The sequence below is a fragment of the Phyllobates terribilis genome, unplaced genomic scaffold, assembly GCF_046119375.1.
Source record: "Phyllobates terribilis strain yellow unplaced genomic scaffold, ASM4611937v1 Scaffold_12__6_contigs__length_324123572, whole genome shotgun sequence".
Lineage (NCBI taxonomy): Eukaryota > Metazoa > Chordata > Amphibia > Anura > Dendrobatidae > Phyllobates > Phyllobates terribilis.
This window is the reverse complement of record NW_027362772.1, coordinates 249,187,944-249,208,124: the sequence shown is the minus strand read 5'-3', so window position 1 is coordinate 249,208,124 and position 20,181 is coordinate 249,187,944. Positions and strand designations below refer to the sequence as shown.

At 43.5% G+C, this 20,181-nt stretch overlaps 1 long non-coding RNA gene across 1 annotated transcript; it reads right to left on the bottom strand.

Annotated features, from left to right (window-relative positions):
- Positions 1–14,224: 14,224 nt before the first annotated feature.
- On the bottom strand, positions 14,225–19,664 carry LOC141171562 (uncharacterized). Its single transcript, XR_012252339.1, has 3 exons — positions 19,461–19,664; positions 16,193–16,382; positions 14,225–14,331 (listed from the first exon to the last, which is right to left on the bottom strand). It is a non-coding gene; the product is annotated as an uncharacterized lncRNA (long non-coding RNA).
- Between the last annotated feature and the right edge of the window lie 517 nt (positions 19,665–20,181).

Here is a 20,181-nt window from a genome sequence, read left to right as displayed (position 1 = left end):
ACCCGAAAAGGTCCCACAAGTTCATCTTTGATGATACCTGCCCATACCAGTACCCCACCTCCACCTTGCTGGCGTCTGAGTCGGAGTGGAGCTCTCTGCCCTTTACTGATCCAGCCTCTGGCCCATGCATCTGCCCCATCAAGAGTCACTCTCATTTCATCAGTCCATAAAACCTTTGAAAAATCAGTCTTAAGATATTTCTTGGCCCATTCTTGACGTTTTATCTTATGTTTCTTTTTCAAAGGAGGTCGTTTTCCAGCCTTCCTTACCTTGGCCATGTCCCTGTGTATCGCACACCTTGTGCTTTTTGATACTCCAGTAATGTTGCAGCTCTGAAATATGGCAAAACTGGTGGCGAATGGCATCTTGGCAGCTTCACGCTTGATTTTCCTCAATTCATGGGCTGTTATTTTGCGCCTTTTTTTGGCCAACACGCTTCTTGCGACCCTGTTGGCTATTTGCCATGAAACGCTTGATTGTTCGATGATCACGCTTCAAAAGTTTGGTAATTTCAAGACTGCTGCATCCCTCTGCAAGACATCTCACAATTTTGGACTTTTCAGAGCCCGTCAAATCTCTCTTCTGACCCATTTTGCCAAAGGAAAGGAAGTTGCCTAATAATTAAGCACACCTTATATAGGGTGTTGATGTCATTAGTCAACACCCCTCCTCATTACAGAGATGCACATCACCAGATTTACTTAATTGGTAGTTGGCTCTCAAGCCTATGCAGCTTGGAGCAGGACAACATGTATAAAAAGTATCATGTGATCAAAATACTCATTTGCCTAATAATTCTGCACACAATGTATATATGTATATATAACACCATATAACTTTTTGTTTTTACAGTTTTAGCAAAAAAAACAAAAAACTGAAAGGTTAAAGCACAAACTACAATTACATTAGTATTTTCCAAAAATTACTATACATGTGCTTGGGGGATAAGATGTTAAATACCGGACTGGTGGCTTGTGGATCTCTGGCTTAGGGGACGGAAAGTACTTGCAATCCACTGACCCTGCAGCTAACAGAGGATGATCCAGAATTAGAGACCCCCCTCTATAATCCCCCTTATAAACTCCCTAATAGGGCATTTGAAGTTGGGCTCATCAGCAGATTTTGTAAATTCAAGAAAAAAAAAACCCTCTCCTGTCTGTACAATTATGGGATAGTAGCGGTAACCTTTCTATATCACATCTACTTAATAAGCAGAATACCGACATGGTGACGTACAGTCCGAGGCCATGTACATTTTCCAATACATCGTTTCTTCTTTGTCTCTGGCATATGACTTATCCGTTTTCTCAGGATGGGAATAGTTTAAATAGCTTTTTGACATCCAAAGGGCAAAAGTGGGTGTACATTAAAATGAGTGAACAGCTATTAAAATAAATTAGGTCCATGATGTCTGAAATATGTGGGATATAATTCTCATGAGCAAGATTTTCCTGAACTGGTAATAACGACAAAAGAAAATGGACTTACCCAGTAACTTTCCTTTCCAATGTAAGAAAGATTTTAGCTGTGAAGTTGTATGAGTATTGGAAATTGTAGATAATAGCAGTTATTAACTATACAGCTCATCTTAAAAGGACAATGATAGGATTTTCCATATATCGTTTTCTATTCATTGTCATTGTATTTAGAAATCTGAATGGTCATATGTAATGCTGGGTTTACAACTTGTGCCACCTTTTGTTACTGCTCCATGGTGTAAGTTCACACAGTGCACAAATAACTATCCAGTATTTTTTTTTTTTTTCATATTACAATCTTATTTAAAAATGAATAATCTTGCAATTTTCACACTGGCCACAAGGTTTTTTTTATACTTTAACTTGCTATTTCAGGAAACAACACATGTACATTAGCAGCAATATTCTCAGTCAGACCCCGCCCCTATCATTTGTATTGAAGCATCTAATGAGCATGTGCCAAAGTCATTATAAAGGGAGGGGGAGCAGGGTCAGCTGTGACATCACCTATTGAGATTGGTGGATCCTATGTTACTACCTGTGTATAGACATGTTACCTGTCAGTGTATTCCTGCCTCTGATGATAAGGACGTTTCTGAAGAGTCTTCTATAAGGCTATGTGCCCACGATGCAGAAATGAAGCAGAAAATTTCTGCAGCATTTCTGCATCTCCCTGGCAGAAAAAACGCATGCAGATTGTGCATGCGTTTTTCCTGCAGAATACATGCGGATTCACATGCGTTTCCGCATGCAGATTGACAAGCGCTTTCCAGGCGATAGCATCACTTGGAAAGTGCTTGACAACTAGGTCACACTGTATAAATCCATGCAACCGGCATAGATTTATACAGTGTGAACCGTAAAAATTAAAACAAATAAAGCTATACTCACCCCCGATGCCTGGCGTGGCTGCAGCGCTCGTTCCTCTCTGCTTCCTGGATGCTGGCATATCGCGAGACAGAGCGGTGAAGGGCCTGCGGTCACATGACTGTGACGTCACCGCAGGTCCTCAAGCGATGCCGGCATTCAGAGAGAAGCCTTCGGAAAGGTGAGTATAAACTTTATTTGTTATTTTATTCTTTTTTTACAGGTACAATGGTACCCAGGTCTGGATGAGAGTCTCCTCTCCTCCAGAACTGGGTATCATCCGCACATAGAGACGCATAGAAGCCGCTTGTACAAATGTACAGTCGCGGTTTCTATGCGTCTCAATGCAAGTCAATGGCGGGAGTTCCGCTGCGCTTCCGCAAAATTAAATGACATGCTGCGGATTTTTGTACGCAGCATAAACGCTGCGGAAAAATCCGCAGCATGTGCATAGAACATGCGGAATCCCCTTGGGGACCATGGGGTGCGGATTACCTAGCGTTTCACAAGCGCTTCCGCTGCGGAAATTCTGCAGCATAAACGCTTGAAAAACGCTACGTGGGCACCCAGCCTAAAGAACTGGAAGTATGAGCCTGAAAATTGCAAGTTTACCAATTTTGTTGTTTTATTTTTTTAATAAAGATTGTGATATGAAAAAAAAATATTGCAAATTTAAAAAAAATAAAGTACATGTAACACCAACTAGATTTAAACAATTTCTATTTCCTATAAATCTATGAATCCATCCATTCATCCTACAACTATCAATCTGTCTCACCGTATATCCATCCATGCTTATATCTGTCTATATATCAACCTATCATTTTCTATTTATCTATCATTATCTATCTTTCTATCTACCGTATTTTTCGGATTATAAGACGCACTTTTTTCCCCCAAAATCTCCCGAGATCTCAATCTGCGCTTGCACTGTCTCCGGCGGCCATTTTCCCTGAAGTTCACCACATTGAAAAGCATGGAAAGTGCAGGGGCTCAGAGCTTTAACAAGCCGAACATCACCAAACACCCCCTACTACCAGCCTGGGGCCCGCAGCAATGCACCACTCCTGTAGCAGTGACCCTGCCTCTTCAGACCGAGCTCCACCACCGCCACCCCCCAGGTAAGCTACCGTAAAGCGGACTATAATATGCACCACCATTTTTATTACAATTTTTTTTTTCCTATTTTCCTGCCCAAAATTTGAGGTGCATCTTATAATCCGCAAAATACTGTATCCATCTGTTTATCTCTATCTATCTATCTATCTATCTATTTATCACTACCTATATATTTATCATTTTCTATTTATCTATCTTATCTGTGTACAGTTGTGCTCAAAAGTTTACATACCCCGGCAGAATTTTTCCTTTCTTGGCCTTGTTTCAGAGAATATGAATGATAACAAAAAAACCTTTTTCTCCACTCATTGTTATTGGTTGGGTGAAGCCATTTATTTTCAAACTACTGTGTTTTCCCTTTTTAAATCTTAATGACAACCAAAAACATCCAAATGACCCTGATCAAAAGTTCACATACCCCAGTTCTTAATACAGTGTATTGCCCCATCTAACATCAATGACAGCTTGAAGTCTTTTGTGGTAGTTGTGGATGAGGTTCTTTATTTTCTCAGATGGTTAAGCTGCACATTCTTCTTGGCAAAAAGCCTCCAGTTCCTGTAAATTCCGGGGCTGTCTAGCATGAACTGCGCACTTGAGATCTCCCCAGAGTGGCTCAATGATATTGAGGTCAGGAGACTGAGATGGCCACTCCAGAACCTTCACTTTGTTCTTCTGTAGCCAATGACAGGTCAACTTGGATCGTTGTCATGATGGAACGTCCAAGTACGTCCCATGCGCAGCTTCCGGGCAGATGAGTACAAATTTGCCTCCAGTATTTGCTCATAACGTGCTGCATTCATCTTTCCTTCAACTTTTACCAAGTTTCCTGTGCCTTTGTAGCTCACACATCCCCAAAACATCAGCGATCCACCTCCGTGATTTACTGTAGGAATGGTGTTCCTTTCATCATAGGCCTTGTTGACCTTTCTCCAAATGTAACGTTTTGAGGCTTGTCTCTGTGCTGTTTGGTGTATTGTAGGCGAGATACTTTGTGGCATTTGCACAGTAATGGCTTTCTTCTGGCAGCCCATTTTTTTCAAGTGCCTCCTTATTGTGCATCTTGAAGCAGCCACACCGCTAGTTTTAAGAGCGTCCTGAATTTCAGCAGATGTTATTTGTGGGTTTTTCTTTGCATCCCAAACAATTTTCCTGGCAGTTGTGGCCGAAATTCTTGTTGGTCTACCTGACTGTGGTTTGGTTTTTACAGAGCCCCTGATTTTCCATTTGTTAATCACAGTTTGAATGCTGCTGACTGGCATTATCAATTCCTTGGATATTTTTTTGCATCCCTTTCCGGTGTTATACAGTTCAACTACCTTTTCCCGTAGATCCATTGACAATTCTTTTGCTTCCCCCATGACTCACAATCCAGACACGTCAGTTGGCTGGATGAAAGATGCAAGAATCTCTCTGGATCCCAGAAACTCACTCAGCTTTTATGCACACACACTGATTGCAAGCAAACAGGTCATAGGTGAGGATGTTACCGTTAGTAGCCATTCAAACCCATTTGTGTCAAATTCTGTGCATATTATCAGGCCAAAATCACAAAGGTATGTGAACTTTTGATCAGGGTCATTTGGATGTTTTTGGTTGTCATTAAGATTTACAAAGAGAAAACACAGTAGTTTGACAATAAATGGCTTCACCCAACCAATAACCATGAGTGGAGAAAAAGTTTTTTTGTTATCATTCATATTCTCTGAAACAAGGCCAAGAAAGGAAAAATTCTGCCGGGGTATGTAAACTTTTCCGCACAACTGTATTTTTGCATTATCACAATCTTTTTCTATTGCTTTTTTTGCAGCAGTCACATTCTGTCTGTAGATGTGAGCGTCATTTTTTAAGAAACACAGTTCCCCATCTTAAGAAACAGATCATCTCAACTTGTCTGGGATTCTGCATTTTTGGTGTAATTAGTCTTCTATTTTTACTCCTGATGGTCAGTACCTAACTTTGTATGACTGCACACATTCCTGATGACTTGCTATGCTACATATGTGTCCTGTTAATCGTTAGCACATGTGAAATTCTATATAGAATATGTTACCCTTGACCTTGTGTATGTTATTAAAGGGATTTTCCATCCATCTTCTTTTCAAAACTGGCCACAGGGAAAGAAATATTTTTAAATAAAGAAAGAAGGTTACTTACTAGTGCATAGAGCACCAATCAAGAAATGAAAAAGGGAAAAAATTATATGGACAAGATAACATAATATATATATAATCTTTACTGAGGATAAAACACATATATATTCTGTATGCCTGCAGAACCCAACATTGGGGTCACCAGCAGTCCAGAAATTCCTGAACTGTCTTTGTAAATAGGACACTTATTTTTCAACAGTCCATAACTCTAGGCATCTAGGTCACCACATGCATATAGTGAGTACAAAGGCATGAAAAAATGAATATAGCAATGTTACAAAGGTTTTTACCTGAGGTCCAATAGGCTAAATAAATCCCCCTGCATCACCTGGCGCATTACTTCCCCTTGGATATATTCAAGAGATGAGCAATTCAGTTAGCGCTGCCCAGGTCCAGCATCAAGTGTGGTCCTCTGTGCCAGACGGTCTTCCATTCTGTGCCTGACATCCAGGGTACGATATCCTGGGTGGCTCTGGTGCTTACTAACAATCGCACAATGCTATGGTATGCGTTGCGCTGTCATGATGCTGCGATGCCTAGTGAAGGCCAGATGTGCCCAGGATACCAGGCTGGGGACACAGAGGACCAGACTGGATGCCGGACCAGAGCAAATCAAATTACTCATCTATAGTATATTCTATTATCTTTCATGTCACATTATTACTTTTTAGTGCCTTTTTATTCTCAAATGCATTATTTGTGGTGAGCTTTGGCACTTCATTTGTTGATGGGTCAGAGTTTAATAATGATGAGTTTATAGGACATGACCAGGACTACGTATAACATACTGTCACGCAAGTTGAAGGAAAGACTAAGTGAAACACGAAGGGAAGAGGGGGAGGAAGCCCAAACACTATGGAAAGGGGGAGTGGAGACCCCTAGGCAGATCTAATAACACCCTGCCTACCCTACCGTCCCTATATAGGTTTCACACCTATCGCCGAGCAGGCCCCAAAACCCAGTATGTCCCTAGAGCTTCCCCCTAGATAGGGAGGGGGAGGAGTGAGCACTGGTCAGGCCCCACTACAAACTAAAGACAACAAGGTAGACAAACAAAGGGGATTAACTTAGCTTCAGCAGACACCAGAGGAGTCTCTTTGGTTAAAACAAGTTATCACCGATCCAAGGGCTCCACAGGACAGGTGATAACTTACTAATCGTTTTGGTCCGAACATTGAAAACCACACCGATCGGAAGAATGGGGAAGTTTTATCCCTGTCAGGACACTTATCCCCATTTTAAAATGCAGCGTCAGGTGGGACGTCTGACCGCAGCTCCATTCATTCTCTTTGGGGTTTCCAGAAAAAAAACAAGAACAGCCACTGAGGGAATGAATGGGTCAGTGATCAAGTCGCACATGAGCTTCAGTCTAATGGGGATAAAAGCTCCACATTCTACCAATCGGTGCGGGTCCCAGCAGTTAGACCCCCACTAATCAATAATGTATCATTTATCCTGTGAAGTGGTGATTACTTGTTTTCCCCGGAGAACCCCTGTAAGTGCATCTTGTTCCAAGTATTTAATCACTAATGGAAATAAAGAATTTTCTCCTAATTAATCTCAGAGAGAACAAATGATCGCCATACACAACACATTCCACTGTACCAACACAAATAGTACTACATACAAGGGAGAAATACTGCCACACCATGACTGCACTACATATTACCGCCACATAGTGACAGAATAATGCTACATACAAGGGAGAAATACCACCACACCATGACCAGACCACATATTGTCACCACATAGTGACCGAATAATACTACATACAAGGGAGAAATACCACCACACCTTGACCAGACCAGATATTACCACCCCATAGTGACCAAATAATACTAAATACAAGGGAGAAATACCACCACGCCATAACCAGACCACATATTACAACTACATAGTGACTGAATAATACCACATACATGGGAGAAATACCACTACACCATGACCAGACCAGATATTAACAGCATATAGCGTCCAAATAATTCCCCATCATTTCTCTCCCCCACCTCCATAATTGTTCTCCCCGTCCCCATCATTGCTCTCCCCCCTCCTCCTCCATCATTGCTCCCTCCCATTCCCATCATTGCTCTCCCCCACCTTCTCCAACATTGTCATATCTCCCCCATCTTCTCCATCATTGTCATATCTCCCCCACCTCCTCCATCATTGTCATATCTCCTCCATCATTGACATATCTCCCTCAACCACCTCCATCATCATTGCCATATCTCCCCCCCACCACCTCCATCATTGCCATATCTGCCCCCATCATTGCCATATTTCCCCCCACCTGTTCCGTCATCATTGCCATATCTCCCCCCACCTGTTCGTCATCATTGCCATATCTCCCCCCATCTGCTCCGTCAACATTGCCATATCTCTCCCCACCTGCCCCGTCATCATTGCCATATCTCACCCCACCTGCTTCCTCATCATTGCCATATCTCCCCCCACCTGCTCCATCATCATTGCCATATCTCCCCCCACCTGCTCCATCATTATTGCCATATCTCCCCCCACCTGCTCCGTCATCATTGCCATATCTCCCCCCATCTACTCCATCATCATTGCCATATCTACCCCCACCTGCTCCATCATCATTGCCATATCTCCCCCACCTCCTCTATCTCTAATGCCATGTCATATCTCTCCCCACCTCCTCCATCACCATGCCATGCATATATCCCCCTACCTCCTCCATCACCATGCCATGCATATCTCCTCCCACCTCTCCCATTGCCATGCCATATATCCCCCACCATGTCATATTCCCCCCACCTCCCCCATTGCCATGCCGTATCTTTCCCCATCATGTCATATCTCCCCCTACCTCCCCCATTGCCATGACATATCTTCCCCCACCATGTCATATCTCCCCCACCCCCCCATTGCCATGCCATATCTCCCCCTACCTCCTCCGTCATCATGCCATGCATATCTCCCCCCTCCTCCTCCATCACCATGCCATGCATTTCTCCCCCTACCTTCTCCATCACCATGCCATGCATATCTCCCCCCACCTCCTCCATCACCATGCCATGCATATCTCCCCCCTCCTCCTCCATCACCATGCCATGCATTTCTCCCCCTACCTTCTCCATCACCATGCCATGCATATCTCCCCCCACCTCCTCCATCACCATGCCATGCATATCTCCCCTTACCTCCTCCATCACCATGCCATGCATATCTCCCCCCACCTTCCCCATTGCCATGCCATGTATCCCCCACCATGTCATATCTCCCCCCACCTTGCCCATTGCCATGGCATATCTTCCCCCACCTCCCCCATTGCCATGCCATATCTTCCCCCACCATGTCATATCTCCCCCCACCTTCCCCATTGCCATGCCATATCTTCCCCCACCTCCCCATTGCCATACCATATCTTCCCCCACAATGTAATATCTCCCCCCACCTCCCCCATTTCCATGTCATATCTTCCCCCACCATGTCATATCTCCTCCCACCTTCCCCATTGCCATGCCATATCTTCCCCCACCATGTCATATCTCCCCCACCTCCCCCATTGCCATGCCATATCTCCCCCCTCATCCTCCATCACCATGCCATGCATATCTTCCCCTACCTCCTCCATCACCATGCCATGCATATCTCCCCCCTACCTCCTCCATCACCATGCCATGCATATCTTATCCACCTCCCCCATTGACATGCCATATATCCCCCACCATGTAATATCTCCCCCCACCTCCCCCATTGCCATGTCATGTATCCCCCACCATGTCACATCTCCCCCCACCTCCCCCATTTCCATGTTATATCACCATTGCTCTCCCTCAAAAAAAAAACATACCTCTCAGCGCACTCCCCCACAGCACCGTCCTCTGCTTCCTGCCCGGCATCTTTCTCCCTGACACAGGCTCGCGCTGCATGATGACCTCATCAAGCAGCGAGAGCCTGTGTCAGGGAAGAAGTGCCAGGCAGGAAGCAGACGACGGATCCCTCCAGCTCCGCTGCCATTGTCCTCCTGTCGGCAGCAGAGCTGGAGGGATCACTCCCTGCCCACCACACAGGATGAGGGAAATCTGACCATGGGCACCCTGGAGCCTGGGGCTCCGAGAAGAAGGCCAGTTTGCCCTCATCAACCGCACTGCAAGGGCCCTCCTGACCCTCCGGGCCCTTGCAGTGCGGAGCACCGGCGGCCATGTTAACCAGGGGCCCCCGTGTGTCCTGCTCGGCGGCCCGCTGAGGACCCGGGCCCACCGGAGAATTCTCCGGTGTCCTGTTGCCCCAGTCTGACCCTGCATAGAAGTATCACTGGCGATTGCCTAGAGCAAACTGAGTGTTTTTAACTTCCATGCAAGGGTGTGTCAATCAGCAGCAGGAGGGAGGTCGCCGCTGGGCCTTAAGGGAAGAAGGATTAAGAAGGTGTCTGCAATGCCAAACCCAGTGACCTTCTACAGCCAGATCCAGAGCGACTGTCTATTACACCTGACACACCCGTGATAGGTACCTTCCAGCCGTTCTTCACAGCCCTGAATTTGAGGAACTATCCCACTGTCCTGGGAGGTCGGGGGTATGTCACGACTTCAACTGTGTCAGTGTTACTAGGAAACAGACACAGTTGAATAAAACGGTGGAGCAGGGAGCAGATCCCTGCCTCACCATTTACACTAATGGGAGACTGAAGGACCTTTCGGTTATGTGACATTCTCAGGTAATGTGACTTGCAGCAGAGAAGTAGAAAATACAGATATTCCATGTGCCACCATACACAAAATACAAAAATTAAAATGTTTCTAGCTCCCCAGTAAAGATAACGTGACACTACTAAGTTGTACAGAGGTAATATGCCACCTTTATGTTTACTGTGCAATACAGATATTTTGATTCCACTACTTTGAGCATGTACATATATGGTGTGCACCTTGTTCTCATCCTACCCCCCAATGAATGATAGTAAAAACATGTGCTAAGAGATAGTATATGGAAGTAGTGGTGTTGGGCATACTCCTAAAGGAAATGGCCAAGAAGAGTGTGTGCTGTTGCAAAGGGGTACCTTTGACTTAGAAATACCCCTAGCAGCAGAAGAAAGGACTGTGCTGAGAGAGGACCTGCTGTATTTAGTTGTCCTTTGGCACGCTTGTGAGTAACCGTAAGTCCTAGAAGTCACATATGTGTGACAAGGCCCACAAATGGTGATTTTTTTTGCTGTGTTGTAGTCTTGCCGGCTATGGTGAGCAACTGAGAGTATTCTTGGGCTCCTAGAATGTAGTTGGCAAGTCCTGTGTAAAGAATTGTCCCATGAAGATATGAAGCTATGGGCCATTTCCAGCGAGCTTGTTCCTGCCTGTAGGTGATGTCCAGAACCCTGTGAGGTGGGCAAACCAGAAGAAAGTGTGTCAGAGGCAAGAGTAACTTGAAAAGAGTTTTTCATTTATTGCTAATAGGCAAAGTTCCTGTATATCCTAGCTGAATGGTTTCGGACCACCCCAACCCACCTCCTACGTATCAGATCGAAATGGTTGCAGACCACCTCCAGCGCTGCCTGGTGCACTTGGTGGAAGTCTTATTATTCTACACATACCTGAGTGTGACCAGAGCTCTAAGTTGTTTTGTAACCACCAAGCCTCTGAAACTTTTACCATAACCACCAAGCTCAGTGCCATTGTTTGTAACTACTAAGTTTTGTGCCCCATTCAGAGTAAAATTTTAGGTTTACCTACATTTTACCAAGTTCTTTGATATATTGTAGGGGCTGAAACACCCTGCTGATTAGCAGGGGTCTCGGTCCTGAGACACCCACCATTCCCTCCATGAACCGTTTTAGAAGCCCTTTGCTAAGTATCCATAAGCCATAAGCTCGGGCGGCAAAAGCGATCAGCTCCTGCATGAGTGTGCACTCAGAGTGTTGTACAAACTCAATGGAGCCTCTACACCGCTCGTGGTGAACGCTCATGCTGAAACTGACCGCTTTTGCTTTGCACCTGAACCAAAACCACCTGTGCCAATTCGCCAACCTCCTGCGCACTGGCGGACACAGACAGAAGAGGACCCCTGTGCAAGAACAATACATGGACCCTTTGTAGTCCAACAGTTCATTATACTACACAATGCCACCTGCTATGGAGCTAGTAGTGGCCCTCTTACCTCTTGGGTACCAATGATATGTCCACCCTTGCTTCTGCGGGGTACAGGGACATGGTTCGGAGACCTAAAAACTGACCAACCCTCTTACACATGTGCATGACTCCTGAGACTACATTTCACAGCCTTCTACCAGTCAAATATAACAAACCCTATAAGGGAATATATTGAAATCATTTTATATCATCTCCGAAAGTGACGCCGATCAGTTCACCGTACGAGTCTGTAACATTTTCCAAAAAAAATGCAAGTAAGGCGAGCAGCCTGGCACCGTCATTATAAACCACCGTGGGAATATGTTGATGTCTTGCCGCAATCATTGCTTGCAATATGTGTGGTCTGTGCCAGACAATGATGATCCTGATGATTACATTACCATTAGTCTGTGTCTACCATCAGTTAAGTGAGGTTGTTACCATTTACATCAGGAGGGGGGGACCAGAGAAACAGATTAATCATGGAAAAACCACAAAATAGATTTGTGACATCTGATTCTGGGATTCCTCATTCCGATGTCTAGGATACTGGTTACATCTTCAGGCTCATCTTAAAGAGGCAGCAAGTAGTGATGAGCGAGTATGTTCTGTTAACCCTTTCGGAAAGCATGCTCGGGTGCTCGCCGAATATCTTCAGTGTGCTCGGGTGTTATGTTTGAGTCAATGCGTGTGCATGATTTGTGACTGTTTGACAGCTTAATACATGTGAGAAATGCCTAAGAAACATGCATTCCTCACATGTATTAAAGCTGCTAAACAGTCGCAAATCATGCACACAGCGTGACTAAAACATAACACCCGAGCACACTGAAGATACTCGGCAAACACCCGACCGAGCATGCTTGTAAATCTCGAGTAACGAGCATGCTCTCTCATCACTACTAGCAAGTTAAAAGTTGTCCTATAGACATACATTTTCTATACAATAGTCAAGAATTAGTCCATTTACTATCCCATAGACGAACATGCACAGGTTGAGTGGGCATTATATTCTCCCCTACACTTAAAGTGCATATTCAGTATTCCTTACCCTCGGAGTCCAGTATTATACTCCAGAGCAGTATTCACAATTCTGAAGTCTTCAGAACTGAAATCTCCCAGCATTCCTTGCTGCATCCTGCTTGCGCAGCACTTTCTATGGCCATGTGAGGTTTGCGAGGTGTCATCCTTACACCATGTCCAATAGAGTATATATAAAAGCTGCCGATACACCTTTCTCCTGAACCCCCCCCCCCACTCACCCCCATATACAGTATAGGCATAGTTTGCTCTTCTGTGAATGGAAAAAAATCCCCCTTTAATCGCTTTCCAACACAGAACATCCTATGTTGGGTACCGGTGTTAGGACTGGACTCGTGAAGGTCAGCTGTGTTTTACAGCCGGCATCTGCAGTTAACAGCTGCAATCGATTACTTTATATTTAACCCCAGTGGTCGGAGATTCACAGCGGCATTTAAGCCATGTGATCCTGCCATTACTGTGCCCAACAGCCTCTCTGTGATGTGATTGAGGGGGGCCAAAAGGCTTACTTAGGCAACCAGGGGCATGTAAAAAGCCACCATGGCTACCACCTTAATACTAATGTGAATCCTAGACACTAGTTTTGAAGTACGGTATATAGAACACGCAATCAAGCGGTCAGAGGTTCATCTAAAAAAAATAAATTGAAAAAGTAAAATTAGGGTAAGAAAAAAAAAGGTAAAAAAAAATATTAAAAACAAAAATAAATAAAAATTTAAATCTCAATTTAAAATCAAAGAAATGTAAATTAATATAAAAAAAATAATTGCTATTGTAATGTCCAAAAATGTCTATTTATTAAAGTTCCTTAAATGGTACAGTAAACATTGTAAAAGCAAAATAAAACAAATCAAACCCCCAAATTTTCCATCTTCGTCCCCAAAAAATGCCTTAAAAAGCGATCAACATATCGAATTTGCCCCAAAATGGTGCCAAAAAAACTACAGCTTGCACCGCAATAAATAAGTTGTCATGAAGCCTGATCAATGGGAAAAATAAAAACGTTACAGGTCTCAGTACATGGCGACGCAAACCAATTATTATTATTTTTTTTTTTCACAGATTTCTGTATTTTTTTTCACCACTCAATTAAGGAAAAAAAGGATTCAAGTTTGGTATCGCCGTAATCGTACTGACCTGGAGAAATCAGGACGCCGGGTCATTTTTACTTCACAATAAACACTATAAAAACTAAATCGAAAACTGTTTTCAAGTACGTTGTATGATAAAACTCATCCTCATATGTGGCCAGAATTTTTTTTTTTTTTTTTAAAAAGTTGACTTTTGGAAGAAGAAAAGGGAAAGAACAAGTAAGAAAATTGTTTGCAGGGGGTAGGGGTTAAGGTTTTCAGACACTTTTCACAGATGTGGTGTGAATTTCGTCCTACCGGTGGACCGTTGATTCACTGATACATGAATATACTCTGTGTTTATAGCATTTACATCAGGTTTATGGCATTGATTCCTGTATCCGCACCTTATTCTGCCCCTACTCAGCCCTGCACTCCAGCAAGATAAGAAACACATTCCGCTTCCCGAAAGAAGATGATGGCTCTTGTCTATCTGGTTTGAATTATATGGCAAGGCATTCTGAAAAAAAAAAACATTTTTCTCATTAGCGATTTCATCGTCTGCACTGGCGCCTGCGAAGGGTAACATTTTATTGTTTCTTTTTCTTTTCTTTTTTTTCTATTCTAAATCTGCTGCAGACGCCACAAATATGTGAAGTCTGTGCACTGCTCTGTATGCACGCAGGGATACTGGCAGGACACAGCGCTGCTTCCTAGCCTCATGGAAACCTAGATGGACAGGCGCAATGTGGGAACTTCGCAGTTATTCATCATGTTAAGCCCTATCTGATAACATTCTGCACAATTTCCAACACTTGGGAGTTGGATTATTATTTATTAGTGTTTAGGGTTCACTTTTGGAGCTACTTTATGGAACACATTAGAGAACTGCTTAAATAGCAACTCCCTCGGATAGTGTTATTCTTATATTTACTTATTGGGGGCTTTCTAAAAACTGCAGGAAATCTTACATTTTCCCTGGAGAATTAATGTGTAAATTGACTCTTCAGAGAGGAAGAGGACTTAAACTCTATAGCGACAACTGTTGGAAGCAGCGATCCTACAAGTCACTATCGACCCTTTAACAAGCCTTGCAATATGACTTTGGATAAAAGCCAAATCAGAATCTCAATTTGCAGACACAGTGTTTCTGGGTGTTGCTCCTCATCAGTGCAAAGTATGAGATCTGATTTGGCTAGGTGAGAGGCTCTGGACTGAGGTCTAAAGGTAATGTTTCTCCTTGTGGAAAGTGACATACCAGATCTGGCATGCCATTGCTTTGCACTGATGAGGGGCAATACCCCAAAACATCATGTCTGCAAATTGAGATTTGCATGGAGATTGCACTGAGGAAAGATAACTTTTCTTAGTAAATTAGATATAGGAAAATACCCAACTTAACTATTTCTTAAAGGAACTATTTTATTACTGAAACAAGTAGCTTGGTTCTATAGATGCTAGTAAAACAACAAAAATTATATCTACTTTGTAATAATCCGATGTATCAGCGCTGAGAAATTAAGCTTTGAAGACACATGCAAATTAGCCTAGAAGCGCATTGGGGGCGTGTCAATGTATGAGTGTATCAACATGCCCCCATTGCATTTCCAGGCTAATTTGCATGTGGCTTCAAAGCTTGATTTCTCGGGGCTGGTAAATTTGATTACTACAACTGAGACCTATACGGCCATACCAGTTGCTAGAGTTCTAGTCCTCTTCCTCTTTGAAGAACAGTCTCTGTTCTATGCCATTACTATGTAAATAATCCTGTACTATTATGCTATGGCTATTATCCCTGTTCTGTGACATCACTGTGTGAACTGTCATGTATTATGATAGTGTGGTTACTATCCATGCAATGTGACATCACTGTGTGCATCATCATGAAATGTGATGTTATGTTTAATATCCCTGTTCTTTAAAATATACAAAATACAAATTATTTGTGATATATACAGTGGTGCAAAAAAGTGTTTGCCCCCTTCTTGATTTCTTATTCTTTTGCATGTTTGTCACATTTAAATGTTTCAGATCACAAAACAAAATTAAATATTAGACAAAGGTAACACAAGTAAACAAAAAATGTAGTTTTTAAATGAAGGTCTTTATTATTAAGGGAAAAAGAAATCCAAACCTATAGGGCCCTGTGTGAAAAAGTGATTGCCCCCTAAAACCTAATAACTGGTTGGGCCGCCCTTAGCAGTAACAACTGCAATCAAGCGTTTGCGATAACTGGCAATGAGTCTTTTACAACACTCTGGAGAACAACAGATTCGACCTCAAGGCTGTGGGGTCTAAAAGATAGGGGGAGGTCGAAAAAAAAGCGCAGATCTAAGAGTAGATTTTCTATGTAGGTTATAAAAAAAAGGCTTTAGGCTCACCTTTAAATTATCTTGTAATATTGCATATCGACCTCACGGTCCTATTTCAATATCCAGCTCCTCAGGTATGCAGCTTCGTCACAGGTGTAACAGGATCTCTCAGCCAGGGATCCGTAGGATAGGATTCAGAATAAAGTACCCGATAGGACTAGCGCTCCCAGACTTTTTTTCTTTTTTTTTTCTTCCTTTTCTTCAGAAAAAAAGAATTTTTGTTGAACCTGCACATATATATGTATAGAAAAACAGCTGACACGATTAACTGAAACAATACCCGGTATTTATATGGTTAATCCAATCCAATTAACACAACCAGGTGCAATTGTGAAGACTATATAACTTTCATACACTCTAAGATATGTTCATACCTGAAGAAGGCTATGTGTTTTTTTATTTTTATAGCCGAAACGCGTTGTTTTATTGTTTTAATATATACTATATTGAGAAAACAGAGTGAAATAAACCTTTTGAAGACCAAGAGTTAATTTTCTAATCCTTGCAAGTCTGGGAGCAATAGTCCTATCGGGTACTTTATTCTACAACGCTCTGGAGGAACTTTGGCCCACTCATATTTGCAAAATTGTTGTACTTCAGCCACATTGGAGAGTTTCCTAGCATGAACCGCTTTTATAACGGTCATGCCACAGCATCTCAATCAAATTAAGGTCAGGACTTTGACTAGGCCACTTTAAAGTCTTAATTTTGTTTTTCTTAAGCCATTCAGAGGTGGACTTGCTGGTGTGTTTGGGATCATTGTCCTGCTGCATAACCCAAGTGCGCTTCAGCTTAAGGTTGTGAACAGATGGTATGATGTTCCTTTTCTGAAATGCTGTATTACTTTTATGCCAGATGTAATGGGACATACACCTTCTAAAAAGTTCAACTTTTGTTTCGTCAGTCCACAGAGTAATCTCCCAAAAGTCTTGGCTATCATCAAGATGTTTTCTGGCAAAACTGAGACGAGCCTTTGTGTTCTTTTTGCTCAGCAGTGGTTTTCGTCTTGGAACTCTGCCATGCATGCCATTTTTGCCTAGTGCCTTTCTTATGGTGGAGTCATGAACACTCATCTTACCTGAAGCAAGTGAGACCTGCAGTACTATGTGTAGCATCGGCGTCTCTGCCCCCTGCCAGGCAGAGACGCCGTCCTTCTCACCTCCCCGCTCCCCGAGCGGCTTCCTCCTGCGCTCCTCTTCCTCCTGCGCTCCTCTTCCTGCTGAGGCCGGCGCACGCAGCTTCCCGGGCACTGTGCTTAGGGCGCGCGCGCACTCCCTCTCTCTTAAAGGGGCCGCGCGCGCCGTCCTAAGGAGTCCCCGGCCAATAGCCGAGGGTTCTCCCATATATAAGGCACCTCCTCCAAAATGGAGGTGCCCAAGCAATAGTTGTTGCACAGTATCCTTACCTCTGCTTCAACCCTCAGGTCCACTTGCCAGCCTGACTACTGTTCCAGTCCGCCAGCCTGACTACTCTCCAGCCCGACAGTCTGTCTTCCGTTCAACCCGCCAGTCTGTCTATGGGCAAGTCCGCCTGCTTACCAGGAAGCACCTGCCAGTTACCTGCCTGCTACCTGCCGTGCCTGCTAGCCCGCTTACCTGGGAGCACTCGCCTGTTACCTGCTTGTTACCTGCTAGCCTACCAGGAGGCTCCTGCTGTCACTTGCCTTGACCAACTGTCTGCTAACCTAGAGACTTCAGCCTGCTCTGCCGTCACGTGCCGTGACCACCTGTCAGCTAACCCAGAGACTTCTGCCTCCTTGTTGTGCCCATCCGCTATACCGGTCAGTCCCAGTCATCTGACCCCTGGGAGCCACCTGCTCTCTTACAAGGTCGTCCCCAGAGTAGTACCTGGTCCCTCGGCTCGGTCCCTCCCTGGTCACGGAGTCGTTAGCCGCCGTACGACCAGGGTCGGTCTGAGTTGATACTTAGTTACGCCCCTCTGGGTCCCTCCTTGCACCTAGGCACAGAGGTTCCACCCCCCGGACCCGTAACACTATGGATGTTGTTGTGGGGTCTTTTGTGACCTTTTGGATGAGTCGTCGCTGCGCTCTTGGCGTAATTTTGGTCGGCTGGCCACTCCTGAGAAGGTTCACCACTGGTCCATGTTTTCGCCATTTGTGGATAATGGCACTCACTGTGGTTCACTGGAGTTCCAAAGCTTTAGAAATGGCTTTATAATCTTTTCCAATCTGGTAGATTTCAATTACCCTGTTTCTCATTTGTTCCTGTTTTTTTGGGGATTGCAGCATGATGTCTAGCTTTTGAGGAACTTTTGGTCTACTTCACTTTGTCAGGCAGGTCCTATTTCTTGATTGAGAACAGGTGTGGCAGTAATCAGGCCTGCGTGTGGCTAGGGAAATTGAACTCAACTTCCCAAAGATGTGATAAACCACGGTTAATTTATGTTTTAAAGGGGTGGTGGGCAATTATTTTTTCACACAGGGCCCTGTAAGTTTGCATTTTTATTCCCTTAATAAAGACCTTTATTTAAAAACTTCATTTAGTGTTTACTTGTGTTATCTTTGTCTAATATTTACATTTGTTTTGTGATCTGAAACATTTAAGTGTGACAAACATGCAAAAGAATAAGAAATCAGGAAGGGGGCAAACACTTTTTCACACCACTGTATGTATACACAAACACACATATATTTTTGGCTTTTATCTTAAGTCATGTGGCGAGGCTCATAAAAGGGTCTATATTGACTTTTAGGAATGCTACTTTAAAAAGGGGGCACTAGAGTTTTAGTCCTCTTCCTCTCTGAAGAGGCAATTTGCATATTTAATTTTTCAGAGGAGCATTGCATGGCCTATAAGTCTCCTTATACTGACATGTCAGGCATGTCTCTTTCCACAAGGAGAGACGTTACCCATTAGACCGCAGTCAGAAGCCTCTCATACAGCCAAATCAGATCTCTTGCTTTTCACTGAGGAGGGGCAACACCCCGAAACACGTGTCTGCAATTGAGATTCTGATTTGGCTTTCTTCCTAAGTCATGTGGCAAGACTCGTTAAATGGTCGATATTAACTTTAAGGATCGCTGCTTCCAATAAGTGGCGCTAGAGTTTTAGTCATCGTGCTCTCTGAAGAGGCAATTTGCATGGTCATAATTATCACACTAGAGGGATAATGCGGAAAGTGATGTCACAAAGCAGAAAAGAGCCAAGTGATGTCAGACAATATAGATAGCAAACAGTAAAAAACTGTAACATTTGGGGCCCTGTTTTGCATTGAGCATGAGCAGACAAGTTTTATCCTAAGCTGTACATTTGCTCACCTTGATTTTGTGTTCGGAGCTTCTGCCTTTTTGGATCGTTAGGCTGGCACTGGGTATCACTCAGATTTCAGAACACCCAGAAAAATACAGATTGTAATTGACCCCGGAGCTTTGCAGGAATGTTTCATTATAACAATCAGGAGGAGTAATTACACTAACCCTACAACCTCTGCCTGTAGACATTATAATACTTTTCATCTAATGGCTGCTCGTTGCTGCGCGTATGGTCCTAATTAGACAACTGATGTCAGTCTACATCTCGCAGAGAGCAATCAGATGTCAGCCTTGGCAGGAGGACTTGATGGTTTCTGCAGACTGTGCAGAGTAGAAAAGTTGAGACAGCATCCAAACGTTGATCAATTGTCATTTATTGTTCCAACAGTATATACAGAGAGAGGCAACAACGTTTCGACCATGTGTGGGTCTTTGTCAAACTAATGTCATAACTTTGAATGCCCGATCAGAAAAAAAAGTGCAATCAGCAGGGTCTGATATTCACATACACTGCTCCTCTAATACATTATCACAAAAAAAAAATCGACAGAATAAGTACATACAAACACAATGCAGTGTATAAAACGGATATATTAAAAAAGGAAGCGAACTGCAAGTCAATGAGTCTGTCGGAAACTTTGGACTGCACTTGGATGACATCTGAGTGCAGTCCGATTTCCTCTCACTGACAGAATGGAGAAGACGGAGACATTTTTTTTTATCCATC